The 23,631-nt window shown below is 46.7% G+C and overlaps 1 long non-coding RNA gene across 1 annotated transcript in view; it reads right to left on the bottom strand.

The window, feature by feature from the left end:
• Positions 1-22,107, bottom strand: part of LOC126539751 (uncharacterized) — a 45,688-nt gene extending 23,581 nt beyond the window's left edge. Inside the window, exons 1-3 of the long non-coding RNA XR_007601379.3 lie at positions 21,912-22,107; positions 10,608-10,751; positions 3,076-3,232 (exon numbers count right to left, since the gene is read on the bottom strand). This is a non-coding gene — a long non-coding RNA (uncharacterized lncRNA). The remainder of the gene's footprint in view (positions 1-3,075; positions 3,233-10,607; positions 10,752-21,911) is intronic.
• Between the last annotated feature and the right edge of the window lie 1,524 nt (positions 22,108-23,631).

The raw sequence follows: 23,631 nt of genomic DNA, 5'->3' as shown, positions 1-23,631 counted from the left end.
GGGAATGGGCGCGATTTGTAGTTGAGACCTGATTTCACTAGGAATCCGCACGGCGTCGGGGCACTGGTCCACAGAGTTGAGGCGCGTCGAGTATCTTGCGGCCCGCCGGCGTGCCGGATAGCCTCAGCTGCTGTGAGCGCTCTTGCGCCTCGATTATTTCTTCGAGCGTGTGGCAGACTCTCAGCTTGAACACGTTTTCGGTGTGAGTATTTACAGGTAAGGCGAGGGTGAGCTTAAAGACCTTTGTGATGAGGAGATTGAGCTTGTTCCTCTCTGCAACGGGCCAGTTATGTATGGCCGCCGAGTATGAATGATGGCAGAGCACTAAGCATGTATATTGCGGATGAGATTAGCTTGCTTGATTCCCCGGAGCCTGTTGGCGATCCTCCGGATGAGACCGATAGCACTCTCCATCTTGGTGGTTATCTTTCTGAGTGCGGTTCCATTGGCATCGTTAGACTAGATATACATCCTCAATATTCGGAGCGAGTCACTCTAGGAACTGAGGACCCGTCACGAGCGACAAGCCGTATTTCGCTTTCCGTCACCGGTTTTCAATCACTATTGCCGCCGCCTCTGAGTCTTTTCTTGAAGAGAAGTAGTTCAGACTTGGATGGAGAACATCTGATCGCAGTGAGCGGAGTAGGTGTTCGGTCGCATCGATGGCGCCCTGCACTGCGTCCTCAATTTGGCCGTCGCTCCCGCCGACGCACGGGATCGTGATGTCATCTTTGTAGATGGCACGGATGATTCCTTGAATCTTCGTGAGCTCCTTGGAAAGCCCGATCAATGCGATGGTGAATAATGTTGGAGAGATGACTGAGCCCTGAGGCGTGCCGCCGGAACCGAGGGTGACCTCTTGCGAGAGGTATCCTTCGGTCTTGAGCTTGGCAGTTCTCTGGCTAAGGAAGCATCGGACGAAATCGTAGGCGCTCTTCCCGAGCCCGAGGCCGACAAGAGACTGGAGAATGAATTTGTGTGAGATATTGTCGAAGGACTTCTGCAGTTCTAATTCAAAGATGGTTCTGGTATCTCCCGTGCTTCGGTCGATGATCTGATGCTTTATCAGCTTCATGGAGTCCTATGTAGAGAGGCCAGCACTGAAATCAATCATATTGTGGGTGAACATGTCATTGGTTTTGATGTGCACCGTGAGCCAGTTGAGCAGGACATGTTCTGTGACCTTACCGACACGAGACGTCAGGGCAATTTGTATTAGATTGTCGATTCTTGGTGCTTTACCGGGTTAGGAGATAAATACCGTGCAGGCCGTCTTCCACTGTGTGGGGACCTGTCCACTGCACCAGACTTCATTAATCCTTTAGGTGAGGATGTCGATCGACTCATCGTCGAGATTCTTGAGCATCCTGTTAGGGACGCCGTCCGGGCCAGGGGCGGATTTGACGTTAAGGGAGAAGAGGACATGTCGGATTTCGGTCGTTGTAAAGTCGTCGTCCTACTCCGGCACCTCACACCCTGCGTAGTGCAGGAACTAGGCAGGGGCAGAGCTATCCACGACTGGCGGGCACTTGTCTATGAGCCTGTTGACAATCTACTCATTGGGGTAGAGTCGGTAACGAGGTGGATGGCTCGCTCGAGGGATCGTCTCTGGATGTACATGGTGCTGCGCTCATCGAGATGTTTCAGCAAACCCAAGCACTTGCCGGATCTGAGCTGGCCCTCGACGGATTCGCACAGCTTCTTCGATTGCTGTTTACACAGGTTCCTGCAGAGGTGTTCGTCTCCTTGTTAACCTTGGATACCATCTTGCGGAGCCTCCTGTTACGCTTCTGCCCCTTCCACCTCGTGAGGAGGGTTTGTTTGGCTTCCAGCAGGTGGGCCAACCTGGTAGCCATCTTGTCAACATCGAGCTCAGTGACGACCTCATTGGTTGCCGCCGTCTGCATCATCCCTGATCTCTTTAAGTCAGCGCCACATGCTTCTGAGTCTTTTGTATTCCTATCTACTGGAGAATCAATCAATCAATGATGCTGTAACATTCTAATCAAGATCAGTACATCACCCGGACAGCCAACCAGGGTCCATTTGCGCATACAAGCGCATCGTACACCCAGGGGGGGGGGGGGGGACTGGTATGAAAAGCGGCTTTGTTGCCGCTTCATTTCGCTCAACCCACCCGTTAACTTACGACAAGTGGAATACGGCCTGAGGGAAAGCAAAAGTTGTTCCTGCTAAAGCCAGGGTCTTTATGACCGAAACAGAGCGATAGGTCAGGTCGGTAAACTCCGTGGCAAGGAACAATCCATGGGCCTTTCTTACATACGACAAAAAAAAAAAGAAATGTGCTATAATTAATTGTCCATGATTGTGAAAATCTGCGATGGCTTTTTCTTCTACCCCAGCTGTCTATGTTCTCGCCAGCCCAACATTCAGGACAAACCTTATGCTGGCAAGTTGATTAGAGAAGACTGCATTGGTGTAAAATCGGTGAAAACGTTCAAGAATTTTTTATAGGGGAGTCTTGGCCAGACCAATAGCATAAAAATAAACTATGGTGTTTTACGTGCCATAGCCACGAGCTGATTATGAGGCACGCCATACCGGGGTACTCTGGGCTATTTCTGAAAATCTCGATATTTAACGGACGCTCAAAACATGTACGGCACGCCGACGTTCATGCATTTCACCCTACTGAAACGTGACCGCTGTCGCCAGGAGTGTTTCCCGCGATCTGGTGCTTAGCGGCGTAACAACATAACCGCTAGAAACCACGACTGTGCGTAGAGCAATAGCTGGATAACTTTGCTAACGCGGTAAAGTCAGACCTCACCCAACAACGCGCGTGGTATCTGGTGAATCACCACACGCGCCGAAGGGGCGTGGGCGTCACATAATGTTGCTGACGTCACGCCACGCGTGGATACTGTCTCGATTGCACCATTCAATCACGTTTCTACCTCCTCGCCCGCTACGGCGCTTTCTTCTCGGCTCTTTTACTCTTTTTCCTCCTCACTTGTGCGACCCTCTCGAGTGAATCGCGCGAAACAGCGTCTGTCCAACCATACAAAGTTAGCGAAGCAGACAATGAAAGCTGCTGATGTAAAACCATCGTACCTTCAGGTATGTAGAGTTCGCGTATTTCGGTTTTCGGTAGTATTCCTTGCAGAACGTGGGTCCATCCATAGTATCCCCTGGTAGATTTGCGGCTTTGTTTGGCAGAGAAATAACGTGGCATAATGTATCGTTCAATAGGCACTTTGAGTCAGGCAGCCTGTAAAAAAATGAAATTGTGCCCTTCTCTATAGCACAACGGCAAATGTTCCCCAACTACGAAAAATTTCTTCCCCTTGTGCCTCTCGCCTTTTGGTAACGTCGAAATTTCTTGTCGGCACGACACGATTAGTCTGGGCGCAGCAACACGTCAGGCTTACGATCGGACAGAAATTAGAGCGCATAGTGTTTGTGCTAACGATAGATAAATATATTGCATTACAGAAATTAATGCTGTGAGGGCAGTTTCGCGTCAAAAATTGATATATGCTTAAGAAAAAATATTTGCCACGTTTTCCGGAAGAATTCCTGCTTCGCTCTCAAGCAAGCTATCAAGCTGGTTGGAGAACTATACCCTATCGGTGTGGTATAAATTTATCTGTATCTCCATTGATTGCATGTTCGCCAAAGTAATTAGTCTTCCAAATTACTCCTCTTTAGCATGCGGCTGCCGGAGCTGCTAATGTAGGCTGCTACCTTGAATGCAAAGCAACATACCTGAGCATCTGTGCCATCGGCACACATGCTGGCAATATTTTCAACGTAGTAAAAATAGTAATGACATGTTGTGATCGCTAGCTAACAAATTGCTATGTAATGTTATGATATCACACAAACTGGTCTCAATGCGGATCATATGCACTTTCAACTAGAGGGCAATGGTTTCATCTTATAGAAAATCCACTAACAACCTCTGATGTATATTTCTCCACGTTCTGGGTACCGCAGAAAAGAAAGAGATTCCAACGTTTTGGAGCGTTATTGGGCCATTGTTACTTCTTTCTGGGCGTTTACTCGATCGCTCATTACTCTATACTAACATGTCAAATGGACAAGGACACGTCAAAAGGACAACGCGGCATTCGACGCTCCACAGGCATTTTTGTTTCTTTTCGGACTAATTGAGAAACATGATGGAGGGGCCGAGGCGGATAGTGTAATGACGGGCGGAGGGAAAAACATGCTGCTTCCGGTCCCCTATCGCATTCGCTTGTGGCAGCGGCATTTCCGTTGAATAATTTTTTTCTTAAAATGGTACGCCCCTTTTGTCACTTAGCGTACATCGTAATCACCGCAAGCGGGCTAAATCGATATCTGTGCGCGGAACAGGCTTTGTTAATTAGTTCAACTTACATTTGATAGCATTAAAAGCGCGGCGCATTAGCCGGCAGTCACGTGGTGTTTTTTTTTAATTTCGCGCATTTTAAAGAAAAGCTGAAAAAAAATTTAACAGGACGTTTATCGTAGCATAAATGAAATAATCCGATGTTTGTGAGCAAGCGCTACAACTTCCGTATTGGAGATCTTTCGCTGGGTTTGCAAATTAAAAAAGATAATTAAGCAAACGTTGTTAATCAACCAGCTTGGCGATTGGAAAGAAATCTCATGACGTGCTTTATATGGTTCAGAATACTGCACCAATTCGACACGCGTAGCGCCTGCGTTTGTTTATTTAATACTTGGCCCAAGATAGTTGAAACACCCTGTACACTGTGTTACGGTTTAATTACAAGGCCAGGAGGGGAAACAAGCAGGTCTGTTGGTCGAGCGTCAGGCACCGAGTGCGCGAACTCTATCCTGGAGCGACGCGCTGACGATGCGCCTGTCTTCTTCGCCACAACTGCGCCCCGGATAAACGAGCGCCATCCCGGCGGCTCGAGGGGAGGAAAGTACGACCGGATCGTAGTACGGCTTGAGCAGCTGTGTGTGCAGCGTGTCGCGTCCGCGACTACTTATGTCAGTGGACGGTTTGAGTGGCTCTACAAGTCAATTGACATAGGACATCTGCTGCACGACGCGGTAGGGACCGTCGTGCTTGGCAAAGAATTTGGAGGAAAGACCGGGAGTGGTCGAAGGTATCCAGAGGCAGACTAAACAGTCCGGTTGATATGCGCTGGGGGGTCGCTGGTCGTCGCGACAGAACTTTTATTGCCATTGGTCTGCAGTCGTAAAAGAGCGGGCGAGCTCGCGGCATTCTACAGCGCAACTGCAAGCTTCCCACAGCGGGGTGCACTCGGATGGATCGGGTCGGTGAGGGAACATCTTGAAGAGTGTACAGGATGGTTCATGGCCGTATAGGACGAAGAATGGGGAAAATCCAGTCCTGGCCAGTGAGGCGGTGTTGTAGGCTTAAGTCAGATATGGTAAAACGAGGTACCAGATGGTGGGGTCGGACGCAATGTAAATGGATGGCATGTCACCTAATATGTGAGTAAATCGCTCAGTGATGCCATTAGTCTGCAGGTGATAGGCAGTAGTGGTGCGATGGACAGCACGGCATGCAATGAGGAGCGCGTTAAGCACGTCGGAAAGGAAAACGCCCTCTGTCACTCCAAAGTACCCGGCGAGCACCATGGCGAAGTACGAAGTCTTGAAACAGCAAGGACGCAACGTCGGGGGCTGTGGCGGTTGGCAGGGCAGCTGCTTCCGCATAACGCGTCAGGTAATCCACGGAAACAACAATCTAGCGATCGTCAATAGGTGTGCGTGGCAGATAGCCGCTAAGGTCGATGCCGGTGGCGGCGAATGGTCGAGAGGCACAAGGAATCGGCTGCAAGGCACCACAACGATGGTGAGTAGGAGACTTGCGGCATTGGCATGCTGGACATGAGCGGCGAATGTACTGGAGAAAGGTCTACTTCCCACGCCAATAAAAATGGAAGCATAGCCTGGAATAAAGTTTGGGGAGGCCAGCGTGGGGGTATTGTGGGTCTGCATCGAAAGCGGTGTATACATCTGTTCGGAGGTGGCGAGGGCCGACGAACAATCGCTTGCGAGCATAGTTGCGAAGCATAGTTTAGAAAATAGAGCAATACATCCCGTTTCGCAAAGTGGGCAGTTTGGCGGCGGAGAGCACGTGAAGGAAGAGTTGCCGAGGAGTTAGAAAACGCCTTCAATAGGAGCATCAATCCAAGGATCGTTGCACTGTTCCGCTGCCATATCGACGAGCGCTGGTGACGAAAATATCGAGTCGATGGCGAAAAGACTTCGTGTAACTTGATATGGGCGAGCGTGAGAGAATGCCTACATCGGTGTGCTTACGGCCATACTGATAGACAAGGCGTATGTTGAAGTCCTGTAACCGGAGAGCCCAGTGGGCAAGATGGCTTGATGGGTTTTTCAGTACAAACAGCCAACCTAGGGCATGATGGTGGGTAACAAGATCGGAGGGATGTCCGTACAGGTATGATCTCAATTTTCCAAATGATAGCTAAGCACTCCTTTTCTGTGACGGAGTAATTCGATTCAGCCTTGGTTAGTGTCTTGCTCGCGTAGGCTACTACGTAGTCACCATATTGACTTTTGCGCTGAAGTAGCACAGCACCAAATCCTGCTCCGCTGGCGCACGTGTGTACTTCTGCGGAAGGCCAGTATTGGGAGCGATGTAAGCAGATGGCGCAGTGTTGTAAACGCGTCGTCGCAAGCTGGGGATGACGTAGAAGGGCCAGTGTCGCTCGCAGGGGCTGGGTCAACGACCAATGATAGTAGCAAAATTTCTGATGAAAAGACCATAGTATGACAAGAGCCCGATGAAGCTTCGGAATTCCTCCACGGACCTGGGTTCCGAGAGATTGATGATGTCGCGAACTTTCGAAACGTCATGTAAAATGGCGTCTTTAGAAACCACGTACCGGAGTAACGTTAAATGCTTGGCTGCAAAGCCACATTTCTTCATATTAAGTTGGAGGCTTCTGCTGGTTAAGCATTGCAAGACCTGCTCGAGACCGCACAAATGAGTGGCGAAGTAAGGGGAAAAGACAACCAGGTCATCAAGGCAACATAAGAAAGTCTTCTATTTTAGCCCACGGATGAGAGTGTCTATGGTCCGTTCAAAAGTTGCAGGGCCATTGAAAATGCCAAACAGCATGACGTTAAATTCATACAATCCATCGGGTGTTACGAAAGCAGTTTTTGGCTGATCGGCATGGACAGTTGCCAATAGCCCAAATTTACGAGTTAGGAAAAATACTCCGCTCCTTGCAAATAATCGAAAGCATCGTCGATGGGCGGGAAAACATACACGTCTCTACGCGTTATCATGTTAACACTTCAGTAGTCCGCGCAAAACCGCATGGATTCTTCTTTTTTCGTTACAAGGACTACAGGGGTCACCAAGGGACTACTATAAGGTAAAAAACTCCGCGCTGAAGCATATCGTTGATTTGGTCTTCAATAACATGGAGCTCCGTTGGTGATACGCTATAAGGTCGCAGGCGCAGCAGAGAGTGGGTGCGCGCATCGACCTCGCCATAGACCGTTTATGTGCAGCTAAAGTGGTGTGTTGACAGTCGAATGTAAATGGGTACTTGCGAAGCAGGTTGAGGAGTTTGGAACGTGGAGTAGGGCTCTGTAGGGCACCCATAGAGTTGTTGAAGACGTCCTGCGTAGGCAGGGCAAACTAGGGTGATAAGCCAGAGGGCTGATGTCGGGACAGGTGCCATCGAGAGGTGCGTCGAAGATGGTCACCGAATCGATGGGCTCAAGACGTCCAAGGCACTCTCGGTGACGCAAAGTGAGGGGCGAGGCACAATTGCTTGAGACGAGCATATGAGAGAACACCCTTGAGAGCATGACAGCAAAGGGAAGAGAACATCGGCGACGAATAAAAATATACAACGGCGTGAAAAAGGCAATGACCTCTGTAGCAAAGTTAGAGCAGGCAGGAGTAACCACAGGAGAGTGCGGAGGTATCGTAGTGTCATCAGCAATGAACAGTTTGTCGACGGAATCAGGAGGAACATTTGATTGGGCGTCAGGAAATGGCGAAAATTTGACTAAGGTGCGAGAACCGTCAATAACGGCCTTGTGATAAGAAAGAAAGTCCCACCTGAAGATGATGTCCAATGAACATGCAGACAGAACAACAAATTCGAGTGTGTACGTGAGTCCTTGAACGGTGATGCGGCTAGTGCATGTAGCAACAGCGGTAATGTGCTGTGCACTTGCTGTATGGAACCGCAGTGTAGACAAGGATGTCATTATTTTTTTGAGCGAGCGACAAAGTTTTTCGGTAATTACAGTAACGGTAGTCCCTATGTCGACTAGTGCAAGTGCAACGATTCCGTCTACACATACTTCAGCAACGTTCATCGGGAAAGAGCGAGGTCTTGTGATGTCCGACAAGGATGCATTTTTTGCCTCGGGAACTGCGATGACTAGTTTTCCTGTTCAGTAGGATTGGGACGAGGACACATTGGGTAAAGCCAACTGCGTCGTGTAGTTGGCGAGCGGCGATCATGGGCAGAGGCGGTGCGGTGCGGATCGGCGGTACGTCGAGAAGTCGGATGTAGTTCAGGAGGCGTGTAGAAGAACGAAACTGGAGAGGCGCAGTAGTTTTGCAGGCTCGTCAGCTTAGGGAGGCTATGAGCGACGTCTACAGAAGCGTGCCACTTAACCAGGTAGGTCACATAACCAGGTAGGGCACAATAGAAACAAATTTTGCGATTTTAGGGTGTGCGTCATGGCCCACTCTTGGCTTCTAACCTGGTAGGAAACGCGGGAGCAAGTCGACGTGATGGTACAGTCGGCGGTAGGGTCCGGAAACAAGCCAGAAGGGTAAACAGGCAGGTCTGTTGGTCGAGCGTGAGGCACTGAGTGCGCGAGCTCTCTCCTCTAGCGAGGCGCTGACGATGCATGCACCTGTTTTCTTCGCTATACTATATATATATATATATATATATATATCCTCATCGTTATGTAATAACGAGACGCAAGGGAGTTAACCGAGGGGCCCAATTTTTATTAGTCATATCATAAGAAGCCAACAAACAGTGGCACCTGGGACAACATAGGCGATATTACTTGTGCTTCGTTAATGAAATAAAGAAACGATGATTTAATGGAAATGAAAGTTGATGAAAAAAGAACTTGCCGCAGATGGGGAACGATCCCACAGCCTTCGCATTTCGCGTGCGATGCTCTACCAATTGAGCTACTGCGGCGCCGTTTCCCCATCCACTTTCTTGGGTATTTATGTTTCCTAGTAGAACCCTGGAAGTGTTAGCCAGCACCACCACTCACAGACCTTAGCGGCGGATGTCGAACATCCCTTCAGCCGCAGGCGTCAGGAGAACATGATATTTTTTTAGGTGAAGGCAAGCGGTCAATAATCCCACACATGCTACCTGAAGGCATCAGTGTTGCCTGATTTGAGACCCTCGATATGTAATAACCAGAAGAAAGGGGTTAAGATAGCGGCCCGATTTTATTAGTCATAGCATAAGAAGCCAACAAACACTGACACCAAAGACAATATACGGGAAATTACTTTTGCTTAATAAATGAAATAAAGAAACAATGAATTAATGGAAATGAAAGTGGATGAAAAAAACAACTTGCCGCAGGCGGGGAACGATGCTAAGTTTCTGGGATCAAGGGATGTGATGTGTGCCCCATGTAGCCTAGATATCTTTGTTTACTCTAGGATGCACGATAGCTATGGCACCTGCTCGTATGATACAAACCGATACAGAGCGGTTCGTATAAGCGAATCGTAGAGCTAAGCATGCGGCCGCAACAAGGCAACAATCGGGTTCAACAGACTACTGTGCAGAGAGCGGAGCAAGCCCCAGCACAAGCCGTAGATCGCTGTCGACGCTACCCGTACACTTCAGATCGTTTTCGTGAAAACAACGCGAAGAAACTTCGCCGCGTAAACCCGGTAGTGGGTGGTGCTGAGAACAGAGCTGCTATGGAGCTGCTCTTCCATCCTACGCAGTGACTGTAGTGCGTGTGCCGTGCAGGCGTGTTATTGCTCGAGTGGCCCCATGGTCATGCCCGCTTGACCTATTCTTGCACTCAAGAAATATGCCCGCTTCTCTAATCGCTACCATCGTTTATCTGTCACTCAACGCTACGCGTGCAATTCCTGTTCGATCGCTCGATGCATGGTCCAGAGGTTTACGATCAGTTTTATTGCGAACTTCGAGGCTTCGGCCTCTTATCTTCGTACTCACAGAATGCATTCATCATTGTAAACTTTCAAATTTCAAGAGTGCAGTTGGGCTATCATTCGACACCTGCAGTGTGTGCGTGTGCTAAATGCGCTTATACCACTTATTTTATTTGCCGGCATGTTTACTATGGAATAATTCGCATTCCTGAAAACTACATAATCCGAAATAACGTGACTCCTTAGCGAGTTCAAGATACCAATAATCAATCACAGTGTTTGTTCTCTTGTCAGGCTACCGAATATTGTGTTTATGACCATGGTATTGTCACCGTAAACTTTGCTTGGGGATTTGCTCCTGAAACCTACTACAAATCTCCTCTCGTGTCCCCAGTCGCTACGCCAGCACGGGGCTCTCAATGCTCGCTCACAAGTGCTATAGCCTACTAGGAAAGCTTTTCGGATGACTTGGCAGAAAGCTTACGTTAGAAAGTCGGCAATAATCTTCTTGGTGCAGCTGGAAAACGCACAGCTGTTATTTCCGTTTTTTCGTGGGCTACTCATCAAATATCCGTCTGCTGATGGGCAATCCTTGACTTCTTGATCGCCGTCGTGAGGAGCGTTCAACCTGTAAACATTGGCGTTCGCCAATCGTGAATTATTCGTAGAATAGCTTGCATACAAATGAATCAAAATATTTATATGGGCTGCGCTGCGCATCTAGCTATAGAGCAAGTGGCAAGAAATTCTTATGCAACTTTTTTTTAGTGCGGCGTAATGCTTACCGGTCAGAGTGTAAAATTCAGGGGTAGCGCGGAAAACACAGTGGAACATTTGTACCAGAATTTATCGATCTGGAGTGAGGATGTTGTCGTTCACTGGAAGCAAGCTGGAAACAGTAATAAGGGAGTAAGATAGCGACTACACGCCGGCATTCGTGAAGAGCGGCCGCACTTGTGAGCAAGTATGGTTTTCTTTATCGAGCCGTTGTTCTTGCGATTCATGTATTCCGAAGGTTAACTTATTTATGCAATACAATAGCAACGCAATTTCATGATTATCTCTCCTACAGCTTTCGTCATAAATAAGTCAAAGGTGTTTTTGGCGAGGCCTGCTTATGTTCCCGAAAGCGAAACGACGCTTTCACGAGTGATACGCATTCTAGCTTGTTGCCGTAGCCACGCATGCGCTTTTGATTTTCGAAGCATGTAGTTTTTCGAAGACCTGAGGGGATAAATAACTCAGTGCTCTTCCACTCTGCGAAGAAGGATGAGCAGTGAAGCTGTATATGCGGGCCTGTCAATGGCGAATAGCACCTCCGCCGCGGGTCCTTCGGGCAGTTCACTATTATCGGGATCGGCCCTCGTGTGGGGAGTGGTTAACGCCATTTTAGGCGCCGTGGGTCGGCCCAGCATTGCACTATATTTTGGATTGGCTCATGTATGGGGTTGTTTAACGCCTGCTTCACTTCCGCCGCGGGTTGGCCCGGCATTACGCCATCTTCGGTATTATTTTCTACACGCGAACACGATAGTGGCAAAAGTGGATGTTAACAGCTTGGGTGAAAAATGGTGTTTTATCTGCTAAAACCCCAACCTGATTACCACGCACGCCGTAGTTGGGGAGTCCTGAAATTTTGAGCACCTGGGCATCTTTAACGTACATCTAAATCAAAGTATGCGGGCGTTCTGGAATTTCGCCGCCATCGAAATGCGCCCACCGTGGCCGGGATTCTATCCCATGACCTCGTGCTTAGCAGCCGAAGACCATAGCCACTAAGCGACCATGGCTGGCTGCACCTGAGTGAGCCAGAATAAATGAATTTAGCTTGCATTTGTTCTCAGAATTTCGGGCGCGTACAACATCACTCATGGGCGCCACTGTGCTTAATGGATGGATGGATTGATGAATGCTCTGCGCGCTCCCTTTGAAACAGGGCGGAGGCCTGCGCCATTAATCCATTATTTTGCCTGAAGTGTGATATATATTACTGTTCTTTTTGCAGACGAAAAGTTCCAGGCATCACAATTTGGGAACCATTATTTCGGAAATTGTTTTTGTACGGCACCGTTGTTCGCGGTCTCCGCACGTTTCTGCCGCCAAACGCGTCCCGCATGCATTGGCGGACGCGAGGGCCGCTCCTTAGCACGGGCGCTTTTTCTTCGTAATGCGCCTTATAAATACAAACTGCAATTTTAAACAATAAGTATGTTGTGCGTAATAACAGCCGACCTACGCATAGTCATCCCATGTATCCGAAGTATCCTTCTTTCAGATCGAATAATAGTCACAAACAACAATCGGTCACGAACCAAAGGAAAACAGACAAACGAGTTGAACGTAATTCACTTCATGGTGACTTTTCTGTCGCAATAATAAATTTAGAGAGATGTATAATTAGCCATTTCATCTTGCTGGAGTCATGCTTGAAGTAAATATAGCGTCGGGGAGACAATGATTTCTTAATGTATGGGTACAATTTTGAATTCTTTCGTCTTTGATGTCCTTCAATCGGCTGGCCCTCAATAGAGACATGTTTGTGAACTGCAAACTTTTGCTAAATCATGTCGTCTCTTCCTTGTGAAAGCTGTACTGTTCTAATGCAACATTCGTTTCACTGAATTATACTATACAGACTTGAAAAGTATCCTACACTCTAAAGTCTAGGGAGGGTATCGCAGGAGTGAAGCGGCCGATTTACTCTTCAAAGCGCTGTTTTACTCTCGCAAAATGTCCAGTGGAGTGAAATGCGTTGGTCACTCCGTCACAAAGGAGAGAGTTAAATTTGCTTTTCACTCTGCCCTTCAGGGAGAGAGACTAGAATGCCCGTTCTACTCTTGCGGCAATAGAGCACAAAACGTAGCGCAATATTCTGCTTCAACTGTAGGAGGCTGGCCCCGAACATGACGCACGCTGAGCAAGGAACACTCCGTTTTTCTTCTAAAAGAACAGGCATCCACAGTTCAAAGGAACGCGTAGTGAGCGCTCTAATTTTTCACTCGGAGTAGCCTCACCGCGCGCGCGCACAACATCGCGGAACAGCACAGCGCCGGAGAAAGGTGATACGTCCAGCGAGCAGCAACGAAGGCCATCCAAGGGAGATCTTGTGTCAGCTATCTCGCGTCACCGCGAAAACACGACAGTCGTTCGTCATTCATTGGATATAACAACAATTCCTCCACGGTAAGTGAATCCTAACTTAGGTGCACATTCTGCGTATATGATCCTACCGCCAGGAAGTCGTCGCGGCGCTTAGCCGACGCGATTGACAACGGACTAGGCATCGCGCGCTGTGTCTCTCGATGTCAATAGAAAAAGCCAGTCTTCGCGATAACTGCATGTGATTTTATCACTTGCCGCTATCCGTAAGATCTTCGAAAATCGGAAACGCTGCCAGAACCATGGTAAGTTCAATAAGACGCGAGGCGAGAGGACGCTTAAAATGATTTGTTCACCAGCCCTTTATTCCGAGCCTATGCGGAGCATGCTTATCGTGCGCTTCGTGTGTTCGAATTTATTCAGTTTGGCAGTATACTGTGTACGGAACGCTGTTGAAATAAAGAGTCACATAACAGAAGGTATCATTTAGCTGGCGGCATGCTTTCGTTATAAATGAGCCGCGCGCTTGACAGTGTCTCACCCATGGGTAATCTGCGACCACTGAAGTTACGTGCAGCACAAGTGCTAGTTATAAACGTTGCGCAGGCATTCAGCTGCATGCTGCACGAGGTCAATTGGGGGCGTTATCTTGAACTTACTGAGAACGCATGAGGAATCCATGCTTTATGTTGCATAAAGTATAAACCCCATATAAGCGATCTTGTGCGCGACAGCTACAAGCGATGCGATGGAGATGGCTGTCGCGTTCGCTCGTCGCCTACAAGTCGTACTCCGTGCGAGCGATGATGTTGAGTGACGCCTCCCCACTGTTGCCGGTATGAAGGCTGCAAACACGCGTCGAAACTAGTGTGACGCGTGTTTTAGTAATTTAAGTTGATGATTTTTACTGTAAAAGTAGCATAAAATATTTCCGGAGGTCTTGCAGGAGGTTCTTATCCTTGCACGTATAAACACTCAGTCGTTTGCTCGCTGCACGCGGCAATCGGTAGTATTTGAACGATGTACTACACCAGTTCCGGCTTCGCGCTGTTGGCTAGTCGCTCATAGCACTTTCGGAAGACGCGCAACGATTTCTAGACTTCCAGAACCGAGCCATCTGTTCAAGCGATGGCTCGTTTTGTCGCTCGAAGCCGTCGCTCGTCGCCGTCTCGCACTAAACCGCTCTCATAGTGTTTAGCCCTAAGACTGAACTGTTTTTGCTCATGTATTGAAATGGTGGGAATACATGTCTGATTTTATGTATCCTGTTGTGGTTTTCGAGCACGGTGCGAATCTGAAAGGGTGCTTATGTCTACGAACGTGGTGAATTGTCAAGCAGCGAGTTATGCATCGGCGTCGAATATAACGGCTGCTGTGTGAACTTACGATTGCAGCGGCGCTTTGCATACGCTTATTGTTTTGGACATGCCTGTTTATTTGCTAATATGAGTTGGCGTTTCAGAGTTATGTCATATGAACAGCTAAATTATCCTTCCTCTGAGGGTTACAAGCGTAATGTATGCATTTTGATACTGCATGGCAGATCAAAATATGTTTATCGCTTTAATAATTTAGTAGAGAAATAAAGAATAAAAATAAAACGTTGCTTTTATTCGGTGTTACCAGTCGTCTGTCGTACACAAAACAAAGAGTTGGTCTAATAAACTAATAACTGCGGTCCAACTGCAACATTTATATGCCTTCAAGAATGTGTAAAATGGCAGATTTCAAACTGCAGCAGTAGTCGAGTCTGTCAACAATGAACTCCATTGCGCACCTAATAAATGAAGATAAGCTCATGCCTTTTAGTTAGCTTAGATGCAGGCCGCAGTGAACTTTCTTGGTATTATTGAAATATGGGTAAGCTTACCATAACAAGCCTTGTTGTCCTTTCTTATAGGCACATCCATTCATATCCATTGAACTGGAGGGCCATATTTTCATCCCTACTGAGCATCGTGTTTGCAGATATAATCCTCAAATTATGGCTTGAGCAGTGCCACAACCTGAGGTGGTGTGGGAGGCACACTGGGCAAGTGCTTAAGATGCGTCACAAGTGGTGTTTGCGACACACCAGACTAATGACAGACCTATCACATCTGACAATACCCAACGTTCTATTTATTAGCAGGAGTATCTTAAAATGGGTGCCGAATGAGGATGAACTGTTGGTTATTTCTAGTTTGTTTCAATCTAAAAAGTGAAGTTAGTTTAGCAGTTGACTCTTGCAGTCGTTTAGATGTTTCGCATGCATTTCAGTAAGACTAAGGGTAAGGCTTTCTTTTACTGTCATGACCTTCACTGTCATGATGTTGTTTTAAACCATTTCGTCGTGTTGACTTTTGCACACTATATTTTTCAGGCACCCGCTTTATATAACGCAAGAAGGCAGCTGCAAGGAGACAAGGATGTCAGAGCCAGCCCAGTGCGACTTCACTTAGTGCAGAGGAGCGCACGTCAAAGGATCAAAATACATTTCCATGCAATTTGGACAAGAAAACTAGAATGTGGGTTTGTTGGGTATACCATTTGACTAAATGGCAACAAAACAAAATACAGATGTCACACCAAGATGAAAATTCTCATGATCTCTAGGCAGTCATCTTAGCATAGTATATTTATGTAATGTCTCTGATAGGGAAGTCAAGATCAAGTATACTCTCTGGAGACATACACATAGGAGCAAGTGTCATTGAAAAGTTAGAAATGTGTTTAAAAAGAGCTGATTAGTTGTGTGTAACGATTGCTTTTTGTCTTGCCTCTCAACAGATATATCCACGGGATAAAAACATCGCGGTACAATGAAATTGCATATTTGCTTAGTGACATGATACATACTTGCAGTGAGCACGGTGTCTGTGTTCAGTATAAAAAGCAACAGCTCATGCTTGGTTGGGTGCTTACATACATTTAATACTTAACAGCTTTAGTAGCTTACATTTAACAGCATGTGAATGCTAGGGTGCAAATACAAACCACTGTGATTCGGTATTTTTAATGCTGACATGAAGCAGGCAGATTTTCATGTCTTCCTTTTTATCTATTTTTACACCTAACTTTAAATTAATGGCTTCGTTTTAGGTCCCAGAAAGTGGAAGCATTAGGGGAAGAGAATCCCATGTTTAAGAAGTCATTATCGTTTTTGTGCATGCTCACGAAACGAGTTCATTAGAACTGCTCGTGCCCCCCGAAGCAAAAAGAAGGACCAATTAAGGCCTCTCACTGCGTACACCGTGGCGCACACCTTACGTCTTAGAAGCTGGAGAGTAACTTGGAATTGAAAATTATTTTAAAAATGTAAAATTGTGTGGTTTCTCCAATCTACTTGCCAACCAAGTATGCTAGTGGAGGTATAGATGTATGCAATGCAAAGAACTGAGAGAATCTGAGTAGAACACTTGTTCACTAATTGGCTGATGTGAACACACAGTGTTAAGCAAAAGCCCCTTAGTTTCATGGATTCTGTAGACATAATTCTTCTGGACTTTAGATAGAGTGCACAGTGAGGCGATGTATTAATGTTCCTAGACACATATGTACAGTGCTCACGGAATGAAACGCGACAGCGAGTATTTGGTAGAACCCTGCATATGTGCAGAGAACTCGAGAGTACCATGTCATGTCGCTAGGAATCTGGTCACCAAAGGTGACTCGGATTCCGCTCTAAGTGTACTCACCGAAATTACGTCGATGTGACCCGAACTGCGGCCGGTGGAAACGAAAGTATGGGTATTAGTTAGCCCTAAATTGACGCGTTTCATTCCGTGAGCACTGTACTTGTTTTGAGATGTAGATTCTGTGAAGCGCGCTAATTTTCCTTTAGCGCGTCTTAACCACTTCAGTAGGAAAAAAGCTTTGGTTTCTGGTAGTTGGTTCATTGTGCAAGTATATGCATTGTTGCATGCAAAGTCCACGTGCATGAAAGGGATATGTGAAACAGGATGGTGCCATTCTCAGTTTGTTTTGCTTTGTTTGTCTTTTTTGTGCACTTCTCTGCCTGTACTTATGCTTATGTTGCCTTTGATGTATCATATTCATCACATCTAATTTTTCGTTCACATCTGAAGGCATGCTATACTTTAGTTAGATTGCATATTGAATGAGTCACAACAACTGATCGTGTAATTATGCAACCTGCTCCTCAGAAGTATAGCATTCTTACCGTAATGGAAATGAAAAGCTACCATATACGACAATAAATTTTACGCGCAAGGTTTTACTGCCAATGCTCCTTGCAGTTTTACACTCAGTTACTGCACACCAGATAATACTGTAAATTTAATTTTATTTATTTGTGATAGTGCAACGGAGGTATCACAACAGCACCAGAAAACTACTTTCGTGAGGAGGCCAATCGAATAGGAAATATAATACGCCTCTGTACCAGTTTGAGACCGGGCAGGATATTGCTGCAGAACCACGACAAGAGAAACAATGGGGTGCAGCCCATACATGAATAACTTTATGTGAAATATAAGCAAAGCTAGCTAAACCTGCGCCCTCGCATGAGGATATACAACACATTTCTAAATATACTGTGCTCTCAGTCAGTAACATCCATACGCTGTAGAGGACGTTATCAAATGAGCTCCAGCCTTAGAATATGGCACACAAAAAAGTTTCTTGCGCAATTTATCTACATTACCAGCCCCATGCTTAACAGCTCATCTGGTAACCTCTGCAACATAAGTGCACGCGTTTTGTGCCAAAATGCGTTTGCTGGCCAGTAATGTGGCACATCTTTCTCTTCGATCATAGTATCAATACTTTGTGAGTTTGCAGACGTTTGTTCTATATTTGATTTCCGTTGTATACTTTATTTTTGAAAAGAAACAGCCAATTGAAACCCGGAATCGACGAGCACCGAGGTACTGTCTCAGCTGGGCATATACAACACCCTGGAAGAAATAGCCGAAGCACAACGCATCTCGCAGCTCGAACGCCCGTCGACCACCACGACGGGAAGGTACATTATGAACACGCTCAGCATAACGTACCACAACCCGCACGGCCAGGAAATGCAAATTCCCAACATAATCAGAGACACCATTATGGTGGCAAACATCCCAAGAAAGGTGCACCCCGATTACAACCGAGATAGAAGAAAGGCAAGAGCCGAGGCTCTGCTGCACTCATTCGGCAGGGAGCGAAACGCGCGCTTTGTCGACGCAGCCGAATATCTGAACGGCCAAAAATACACCGCCGTAGTCACAGACGAAGAGTACAAAATCAGAATCACATGCAGTGTATACACCAAACACTCGGAAATAGCGGAGGAAGTAGCGATTGCGCTGGCGCTCACAGAACAGGAATGCGAAGTCGTACTAAGTGACTCGCAAACGGCAGTAAAGAATTACGCCAAAGGTCGAATTTCCAAGGAAGCCCTGTCCATTCTGGCCAAAGCGGGCAAATCCAAAACCGCGAGCTCGTGAATCGTATGGCTCCCCGCGCACGTCACCATGGAAGGCAACGCGCTCCCGAACCTAAACGAGACGGCGCACGGGACGGTGCTAGACATGACCCGCCGTGCCGAACAAGGCAACGCCTCTCGCACGATAGCGAACGCTTCTCGAGCAGAACGGGACAAGCTCACCAGTTACAACAACATAACCAGTGCATATTTGAACGCCAGAAGGATATACCCACCACCGAGTCCCAAATTGAACAGGAGGCAGGCCGTCGCCTGGAGACAACTCCAGACGAACACCTTCCCTAATCCATTCCGTCTGAAACGTATTTTCCCATATAAGCATCAGGGCGACCGTGCAAATTGTGCCAGGAAAGACCAGCAACACTCAAACACATGCTGTGGGAGTGCAATGTAGTTATAGGAGGGATGGCAGTTACTCCGGAGACCCTGTCATCGAGGTGGGCCGCCGCTCTGCGCAGCTCAGACCTCGGAATCCAGACGTGGGCAGTCCAGCAAGCCCGTGAGGCGGCGTTGAGGCAGGGCCTTGACGTTACCCCGTGGGAGACCTGAGCCCGGGTCGCGTTAAACCTTGCCGGACGTACAAGAAAGTTGTATACATCCATCCATCCTTTGAAATTAAATGATATTTAATCACTGCAATACTAATGAAACATTAGAGAATATACTTATGTTTTATTACAATGTGTGTTCTGAAATTCATGGGCATTATTGTAATCTGATTATGTGTTTGTGAGTATGTTTGTCACATTATTATTCAGTTTGTCTTGTGACTGATCAATAAAGGTTTTGACCTCTGAAGAGAGAAAAGGTTTCATTTGAGTAACTCGGTGACAACAGATTACATCCCATTCACCAAGCATAAGTGCAGAATCTGCTTATGAAACAATCAAATACTTCACACGTGTAAGTATTGCGAATCCCTTTAAACGTGACCACGGATCTACATCGTGTTTACACACTATGGGGAAGAGTACTAGCGCTCTGTTCTGAAAGAGTACAAGCATTCTGGCGAATTAGAAACACTCCGCTTGGAGGAGCAGAAGTACTCGGTTTGGAGGAGTAGAAGCAATCCGTATGGGGGAGAACTATTACTAGTGTGAGCACAGTATTAGCACCCTGCGGAAGAGTACTAGCACGCCCTGTGGGGAGAGTAGTAGCACTCCGCTGAAGAGTGCGAGCTATCCCTTGTGGTGGAGTAACAAAACTCTGTCGGGATGAGTTGACCTACTCTTTCTCATAGAGGGTCGTTCTACACTCGAAAAGAGTGTGAAATATGGGACAAGCAGATACTACCTCAAAGAGAGTGCCCGGAATTCCCTTTGTTTTTAATCGCGTTATTTGTAACGGAAACATGCGGCCAGCGAACTGGCACCTTCTGTTATGTGACCTCTTACTTCAACAGCGTTCCATACACAACAGACTGCTAAACCGAATAAATTCAAATACACAAAACGCACGCTAAGCATGCTCCGCATAGGCTCGGAATCAAGGGCTGGTGAACAAGCCATTTTAAGCGTCTTCTCGCCTCACGTCTTATTCGACATACCATGGTTCTAGCAGCGTTTGTGATTTTCAAAGCTCTTACGGATACCGTCAAGTGATAAAATCACATGCAGTTATCGCGACGATTGGCTGTTTCGAATGACATCCGAGTGACACAACGTGCTTGCCTAGTCTGTTGTCAATCGCGTCGGCTAAGCACCGCGACGACTTCCTGGCGATAGCATGTCATATACGCAGAATGTGCACCTAAGTTAGAAATCACTTACCGTGGAGGATTTGTTGTATCCAACGAATGACGAACGACTGTCATGTTTTCGCGGCGACGCGAGATTGCTTGCACACGATGGCCTTGAATGGCCTTCGTTGGATGGACTCTCTTGGATGGCCTTCGTTGCTACTCGCTGGACCGATCACTTTTCTCCGGCGCTGTGTTGTTCCGCGATGTTGTGCGCACGCGCGGTGAGGCAACTGCGAGTGAAAAAGTAGAGCGCTTGCTACGCGTACCTTTGAACTGTGGCTGCTTGTTCTCTTAGAAGCAAAACGGCGTCTTCTTTCCTCAGCGTGCGTGAGTGATACATCGACATGTTCGGGGCCAGCCTCCTACAGCTGAAGCAGGATGTTGCACTACGTTTTGTTCTCTATTGCCGCAAGAGTAGAACGGGCATTCTACTCTCTCTCTCTCTCATAGGGCAGAGTGAAAAGCACATTTCACTCTCTCCATGGTGACGGAGTGAACAACGCTTTTCACTCCACTGGACATTTTGCTAGAGTAAAACAAAGCTTTGAAGAGTAAATCGGCCGCTTCACTCCTGCCACAGCCTGCCTAGTTTTTAGAGTGTATTTACTTTCATATGAAAGTATTCTTGAATGAATCCGGCGCCCATGCCAGTGTTTGGTGTAAACCACATCCGTCCATCGCTTGCAAAGGCCGGACTAGCGATGACAAACTGTAGTTTCCTTTCCAGGCTGCTATGCATTAGGCAACTATTCTTTAGATTCTCTAATACATATTCAATTGGACTTTGCCTGTTAAAGTGCTCAATTATTAGGCTATTCAAATGATTTGTCAACAACAAAATAAATCCGAGCAACCGCCGGTCTCTGATATACTGCCTGTCCGCCCTCATTTATGCACATACATAATTCTGGGCATTCTCGTATTTCGAATAATTTCTGCGTGTATGCAGGGCAGAGCATTGTAGAAATCGTGTCCCATTGCCTGACGGCATCTTTATTTGGCATTTTTTGTTTTGTTTTCTGCTTCTATAGAGTTACCTTTCTATTTATTTCCTAAGATATTCATAATTCTGCTTATACACCTTGGTTGCGCCGTGCCTTCCTAATGTTGGTATTTCTACTGACTCGAAAGGTTCTCCGCAATCTTTCAAGCTTATGGAATTAAAGCAACATCGAGAGTTCACAGGATAATGTAGACTTGGAGGGAAAAGTGGGAATAGACGGCAATATCTCATTCCGTGTAATTTATAATTTCATATATGACGGCATACATATTACATTCACAGTTGCAGTTCTCTTGTTGATCAAAATAAAGTGTTTCCCTGGCTCAGTTCAAAATTGCCTTAGTTAATGCTGTCTGCAGCACCAATATCAAGCAAACGGACCTTTAATTCAGGGATTGTTTTCCGCATTTCTAATCATGTATTATGTTGACATTACTTAAAGGTGCCAAAGTTTGAGTCATGAGGCGATACGTATAAAGCGCCGAAAGCTTGTCGAGCAGGCCAGTGTACTCACAAATGGGCTATTTCGTGAGCGGCCGTTCGCACACCGGAGAAGGTAACAGGCCTGTCCAATCCTATGCCAGCTCTGAGATCCCTGCAAGCTTTCCCCTTGTAGGCCATTCCTGGGAGTTCAAGCAATGTCACGCAACGTGAATAAAAAACATAAAACAGGAAATTTTCATGTGCAGTTAGAAAAGTAATATTTTCACCTTGAAGGCCTTCCCGAAGCATTTCGATGTCGCAGTTCGTGCATTACTGTGACGCAGAAATTGTGACTGCGTCCTCGTTATAGCATCACGAGGACGCAGAAACAGTACGAATGCTGGCTGTCGGTTCCTATGACGTGTTCGCTGAGTCGACTGTATAGTCGGGCCTAATGTAAAGGGTATCTCTTAAGTTTAACGGAATTTTTAAAAATCACCTAGAGCAGGTAAAACAATACTAGTCTTTCGTGCAATCACCGTTGACAACATCTGATTTCCCGCATGTTAATTTTCCTTGGAACAACAAATGGTCCTCCTCTAGGAAAATTGAAGTAACGAATACAAGGCTATGGTGCCGAGTCCCCTACTGATTGTTTACACCCACGGGTCTGGTCTGGCTACATCGCCTTTGTGCCGTTTATGCAATGGATGGATGGAATAAGCGTGAATTTATGCAACGCTTCTTTTGACATGACGCCTTTTCATTATTCAACAGGAAATTTCTTTTGAAGAACCCTTTCAAAAGATTGGCTTGAATTTGATCCTTCCTGTAATTCTTTCCTTCGGGCGTACCGTACTAGCTTACAGCCACAGGAACGTCTGTGAAGCCCCCTGCATCTTTCTGCTTGAGGCAAAATGAATTGCATGCTAGAATTCACAAAATTCTTTATGCAGTACTTAGATAGTTGATTGTACACACCCGTCACAGTAGACACTTTAAATACTATCTGCAAGATACTTATTTCTTTCCCCCTATATAATTAAAAGAAATCGATAACTAATTGATAATTTATCCCACAGTGGGTTGCATCATTTCAATAGCAAACAAAATCACGGTGTCGGACCTGACCTCATAGATAAATTTAGAATAAATTTATAGTTCTTGCCATATATATAGTAAACATGACTTATGCAGGTGCTGCGTAATAGGTTTCATGCACTGCGACCAACAGGAAACTCCCAACAAGTATCGCGACACCTTCGACGCTGACCTTCGGCGCATCAAGCGACAACTAGGACTTCCAACAGAACTGCGCCTTCTCCCAGTCCAGTTGAGAAAGATCACAAGAAATCCAACGGCTAGCCGGACTCAAGAGACGACCACTCCGCCTCGTCCTTGGATTTTAAACACGCCGAAATCCCCAAAGTCTTAGCGACGTTTTCGAGAACACCGAGGACTGGCTAGACCACTACAATGGAGTTGCCAATGTCACCGAATGGGACGGCCACCGGAAGCTCTGGTATGTATACTTCGTTCTCGAGGGCTCGGTGCGCACCTGGTTTAAAACCATGAAGCGAGCTTGGCGACCTGGCAAGAGTTTGGTAGCCAGCTACGAAATACCTACGAAAGTTAGGACCGGAATGAGCAAGCAGAACGGGCCCTCAAAACAGGAATCAGAGACCAAATTAGAGTGTCGCCACGTTCGCTGAGGACATGGAACGTCTGTTCCGGCGAGCTGATTCCGGAATCACAGAGTAACGTATGCTTGTTGAGGCGAGGCGTGAAGAAGCAGCTGTTCGCAGATCAAG

Source organism: Dermacentor andersoni, chromosome 3, assembly GCF_023375885.2.
Source record: "Dermacentor andersoni chromosome 3, qqDerAnde1_hic_scaffold, whole genome shotgun sequence".
Classification (NCBI taxonomy): Eukaryota; Metazoa; Arthropoda; class Arachnida; order Ixodida; family Ixodidae; genus Dermacentor; species Dermacentor andersoni.
This window is presented reverse-complemented; position numbering and strand designations above follow the sequence as displayed.